The sequence below is a fragment of the Carcharhinus amblyrhynchos genome, chromosome 29 (assembly GCF_965287045.1).
Source record: "Carcharhinus amblyrhynchos chromosome 29, sCarAmb.v2.hapA, whole genome shotgun sequence".
NCBI lineage: Eukaryota > Metazoa > Chordata > Chondrichthyes > Carcharhiniformes > Carcharhinidae > Carcharhinus > Carcharhinus amblyrhynchos.
The window spans coordinates 4,699,813-4,705,479 of NC_137352.1; positions in this window are offsets into that span (position 1 = coordinate 4,699,813).

Sequence of the window (5,667 nt, forward strand, 5' to 3'; positions counted from 1 at the left end):
CTTAACTGAGGAAGCATGTTCTTGCTATTGGATGCAGCAAAGGTTTACCGGACTGATTGCTGGGATGGCAGGACTGAGGAAAGATTGAGTTGGGTTAGGATGATATGGAGTTCAGAAAATATAGGGGGGGGCTCTCATAGAAACCTATAAAATTCCAACAGGACTAGACAGGGTAAATGTAGGAAGGGAGTTCCTGATGGTGGGGGTGTCCGGAACCATAAGAATTATAAGAACTAAGAACTAGGAGCAGAAGTAGGCAAACCAAGTAGGCAACCAACTATGAACCAAGTGTCATAGTCTAAGGATACGGGATAAACCTTTTAGGACTGGGATGAGGAGAAAATCTCTTCACCCAGAGTGGTGAGCCTGTGGAATTCACCACCACAGAAGGGCAAAACATTGTGTGTTTTCAAGAAAGATTTAGATACCGCTCTTGGGGTGAAGGGGATCAAAGGATGTTGATAAAGGCGGGATCAGGTAATCGAGTTGGATGATCAGCTATGATCACCATAATAGTGCGGAGCAGGTACAAAGGGCTGAATGGCCTCCAGATGCTCCTATGTTTCCCTGTTATCCAACTGTGCTGTTCTGAAGGAGTACTGCTCCTTCATCAGGTGAGTCTCACAAACAGGGCACTCTCCCGTTGAAGGAGCAGCGCTCTGAAAGCTTGAGGCTCGTGCTACCAAATAAACCTGTTGGACTCTAACCTGGTGTTGTGAGACTTCTCACCGTGTTTACCCCAGTCCCACGCCGGCATCTCCACATCCTGTTCTGAAGGAGAGCAGGGGGGGCCTCTCTCTGAACTCGAATCCTTCACAGCCAGGGCTGTACGTAAAAACGAGCTGCTTGGGCAGGGGCCTGTCTGGCAGTGATGTCCAGGCAAACATCAACCCTTTCATATCGAGACAGCAGGAAGAAACCAGGATGGAAAAATTATAGAATAATTCAGCCCAGGAGGAGGCAGTTCAGCCCATCATGGCTGTGCCAGCTCTTTTGTTACCCAGTTATTCCCACTATCCTTCTCACCCTATCCCTTCTTTCCCTCCGAGTATTTATCCAATCCCATTTTGAAAGTTGCTGTTGAATCTCTTTCCTGGCAGCATATTCCAGATCACAACATTCACATTATTTCCTCATCTCACTTTGTCCCCATCACCTTAACTTTGTATTCCTCTAGTCACCAACCATTCTGTCACCGAAACACTTTCTCCCTGCTCACTCTATCAAAACTCATGATCTTTCATCAGTATTATCTTAATGAGGTATTGATACTAATGTAGGAACAGCAGGAGGCCATTCAGCCCCTCAAGCCTGTTCTTTTATTAATTTGATTATAGCATGGATGGCTAGGCTAGCATTTATATTTTTATTCATTCGTGGGACATGAGTGTTACTGGCTGGATGGCATTTATTGTCCATCCCTAGTTGCCCTCGGAGGGTAGCTGAGGGTCACCCACATTGCTGTGGCTTTGATCTCCTCCTGTATCGAGTCCAGCAAGCTCCTCGGAATCCCCTGCCAAGGGCAGACCACCTGAGTCCAAGATTCATCAAACTGCCAGCTCCAAGTGGAGAAGATCTCCAAGAAGATCGCGCATGTCGAAACAGACATCAAGTTTCTACAAAGATGCAAGAACTCAGGTCAACCTACAACACAGAATACGCCCATGACTTGCTGGGCTTGCAAAATCTCACTAACTGTCCTGGCTGGGGACAATACACATCCCTTTCTCCTGTGCTTGGCCCTCCCTCCTCTCATTCCAACCGTTATCTTGTAAATTGAGTTTGTGTCTGTACATTGCCCTGTTTGCGAACACAACTCCTCACTCACCCGATGAGGGAGCTTGAGACTCTGAAAGCTGGTGCTGCCAAATAAACCTGTTGGACTTTACCCTGGTGTTGTGAGACTTCTTACTGTCCAATCTGGCATCTCCACACCCAAGATTTATGGCCATGCATCGGCAGCTGGGATACCCCTGACTCGGAGCCAGAGTCATCCTCAACGCGGGGACGGGTGATAAAATCCAGCTCCGGCACTTGTCAGAATGATCAGTTTTTTTTGTACGAACTCGTGTATCGATCACCCTAACATGGACTGGGGAGCCCTCTGCTGGTGGCACACAGCAAGGACGTGAAACTGGAAAATGTTGTTCCACTCCCCACTGCAGCCCCTGTGTCCCCCCACCCCGCCCCGAAAGTTCATCTTCAATTGATAGAATCGCAGCCCCACCCTTTCCACCCTCTCACCACATCCACAGCAAATGACATCCTCTGTGGCTGTGACCTTGGCAAACTCTCTCTCCCTCTCCTTCTTGACCTGTCTGCCTTTGGCCAAAGCCCCTGTCCATCCAGCTGGGTGGGATTCCCTCATCGTGCCTCATTCTTACCTGTTGAACTGGAGCCAGAGAATCCTGTGCAATGTCTCTCTCTTCCTGCTCCCGTACTCTTCCCTCTGGAGTCCACAAGCCTTGGACACTTTTTAAGTTCGTTCACAGGACGTAGGTGCTGGCTGGGGTCAGCATTTATTGTCCACCCCTAATTGCCTGTTGAGAAGGTGGTGGTGAGCTGCCTTCTTGAAGCTGCTGCGCTCCCTGTGGTGTCAGAACGCCCACAGTGCTGTTAGGGAGTTCCAGGATTTTGACCCTGGAAACAGTGGGATTAATGATCCTCCAGAAGAAAAATACTCTCCTAACATCCATCTTAAATGATAAATCCCTTAATTTAAAACTGTATCTCCTCGTTCAAGTCTCCCCCACAAGGAGAAACATCCTCTTTGTCAAGTCCCCTCAGTATTTCATATAGAACATACAACAGTATCACACAGGGACAGATCCTTCGCCCACGATGTTCTGTCAAACATTATGCCAAATTAAACTAATCCCTTTTGCCTGCCTGCCTTAGTCTGTATCCATCTATTCCTTACATATTCATGTGTTTATCTAAAAGCTCCTTGAACACCCATATCATACCTTCCTGCACCACCACCCATGGCAGACACCTACCAGTCTCTGTGTAAAAAACTTGTCCCTTACATCTCCACTGAACTTCTCCCCTCTCACCTTAAGTACATGCCCCCTAGTATTAGACATTTCAACTCTGGGAAAAAGATTCTGACTGTCAGCCCTATCCATGCCTCTCATAATTTTATACACTTCTATCAGGTCTCCCTGTAGCTTCTGCCACACCAGAGAAAACAATCCTTGTTTGTCCAGCCTCTCCTTATAGCTCAGACCCTCTAATCCCAGGCAGCATCCTGGTAAATCTCTTCTGCATCCTCTCCAAAAGCTCCACGTCCTCCCTGTAACGTGGTGACCAGAATTGAACGCAATAGTCTAAGTGCGGCCTAACCAAAGTTTTATAAAGCTGAAACATGACATCCTAACTCTTGTACTCAATGCCCCAACCAACAAAGGTAAGCATTCCATATGCCATCTTTACCACCTTATCTACTTGTGTGGTCACTTTCAGGAAGCTATGCACTTGAACCTCAAGATCCCTCTGTACATCAGTGTTGTTCAGGAACCTGCTATTAACTTACCCTTAACGTTTGCTGATGACACCAAAATTGGTGGAAAGGCAAATTGTGCGGAGGGTGTGGAGAGTCTACAGAAGGATCTAGATAGGCTGGGCGAATGGGCCAGGAAATGGCAGATGGAATTTAATGTTGGCAAGTGCAAGGTGGTCCACTTTGGTAGGAAGAATGGTAGGAAGGATTATTACTTACGTGGAGAAAAACTGCAGCAGGCGACGGTGCAGAGGGACCTCGGGGTCCTTGTGCATGAGTCGCAAAAACCCAGCTTGCAGGTGCAGCAGGTGGTCAGGAAGGCGAATGGGATGCTGGCCTTCATAGCGAGGGGGATTGAATATAAAAGTAGGGAGGTCTTGCTGCAGCTGTATAGGGCATTGGTGAGGCTGCAGCTGGAGTACCGTGTGCAGTTTTGGGCGCCGTACTTACGCAAGGATATTTTGGCCTTGGAGGGAGTGCAGAGGAGGTTTACTAGGCTGATGCCGGAGTTGAGGGGGTTGAGCTATGAGGAGAGGCTGAATAGATTAGGCTTGTACTTGTTAGAGTTTAGAAGAATGAGGGGAGATCTCATTGAGACGTATAAGATGATGAATGGGATGGATAAGATAGAGGTGGAGCGACTCTTCCCACTCAGAAAGGATAGGAGGACTAGGGGGCATAGCCTCAAGATAAAGGGGGGGTGGTTTAGAACAGAGTTGAGGAGGAACTTCTTCACTCAAAGGGTGGTGAATCTCTGGAATTCTCTGCCCGTTGAAGTGGTGGAGGCTGCCTCGCTAAATATTTTTAAGACGCGGGTTGATGGGTTTTTGATGAGAGAGGGGATTAAGGGTTATGGGGAGAGGGCGGGAATGTGGAACTGAGCCACGACAGATCAGCCATGATCTTGTTGAATGGCGGGGCAGGCTCGAAGGGCTAGTTGGCCTACTCCTGCTCCTATTTCTTATATTTCTTATATTGATCTCCCAAAGTGCAGCACCTCACACTTGCTCAGATTAAGCTCTAACTGCCATTTCTCTGCCCATATCTTCAGCTGATCTATATCCCGCAGTACCCTTTGACAACCTTCTACACTATCCACACCTCTTTGTGTCATCTGCAAACTTACTAACCCATCAATCTATGTTTTCGTACAAGTCATTTATATATATCACGAACGTTAGAGACATGAACCCAAAATCCTGGTTGAGGCCGGGAGCAGATGTGTTGGATCATCGACACGGATGCCATCATCTCCCATGAGAACACCATCCACCAGGTAAATACTCTTGCAACTCAGCCAACGTTGTCTACCTGATACGCTGCAGGAAAGGATGTCCTGAGGCATGGTACACTGGGGAGACCAAGCAGACGCAATGACAATGGATGAATGAACACCACTCGTCAATCACCAGGCAGGACTGTTCTCTTCCTGTTGGGGAACATTTCAGTGGTCACGGGCATTTGACCTCTGATCTTCAGATAATTGTTCTCTAAGGCGGCCTTCATGACACACGACAGCGCAGAGTCAAGTTCCACACAGATGGGAATGGCCTCAACTGGGATCTTGGGTTCATGTTACACTATCTGTAACCCCTACAACTTGCCTGGGCTTGCAAAATCTCACTTACTGTCCTTGCTGGAGACAATACACATCTCTTTAACCTGTGCTTAACCCTCTCTCCACTCAACATTGTCTGTACCCTTAAGACTTGATTACCAGAAAAGACTCGCATTCCAACCATTATTTTGTAAATTGAGTTTGTGTCTTTATATGCCCTGTTTGTGAACACCACTCCCACTCACCTGATGAAGGAGCAGCGCTCCAAAAGCTCGTGGCTTTTGCTACCCAATAAACCTTTTGGACTTCAACCTAGTGTCGTAAGACTTCTTACAGCGCATTCCACAGGTCTCCAGCAGATGGCAGTCAGGCCATTCATGGGAGGATTGGGTGCTAAGAAGGTTCCTGGACCTAGATTTGTAATGTTGGTGATGACTCATTAATGGCACCACCCTATCCTGCTCCTGTCTATGTTTCTGCCGAGCTGCGACTGGGGTGGGGTGGGAAAGTGCAGAGGAGTTGGAGAGAGGGAGGCTAGAGCCAATTGGAGGACAGGGAATGATGTGATGGGGTGTAGAAGCAGCCTCAGGAGAGGACCAGGCCAATC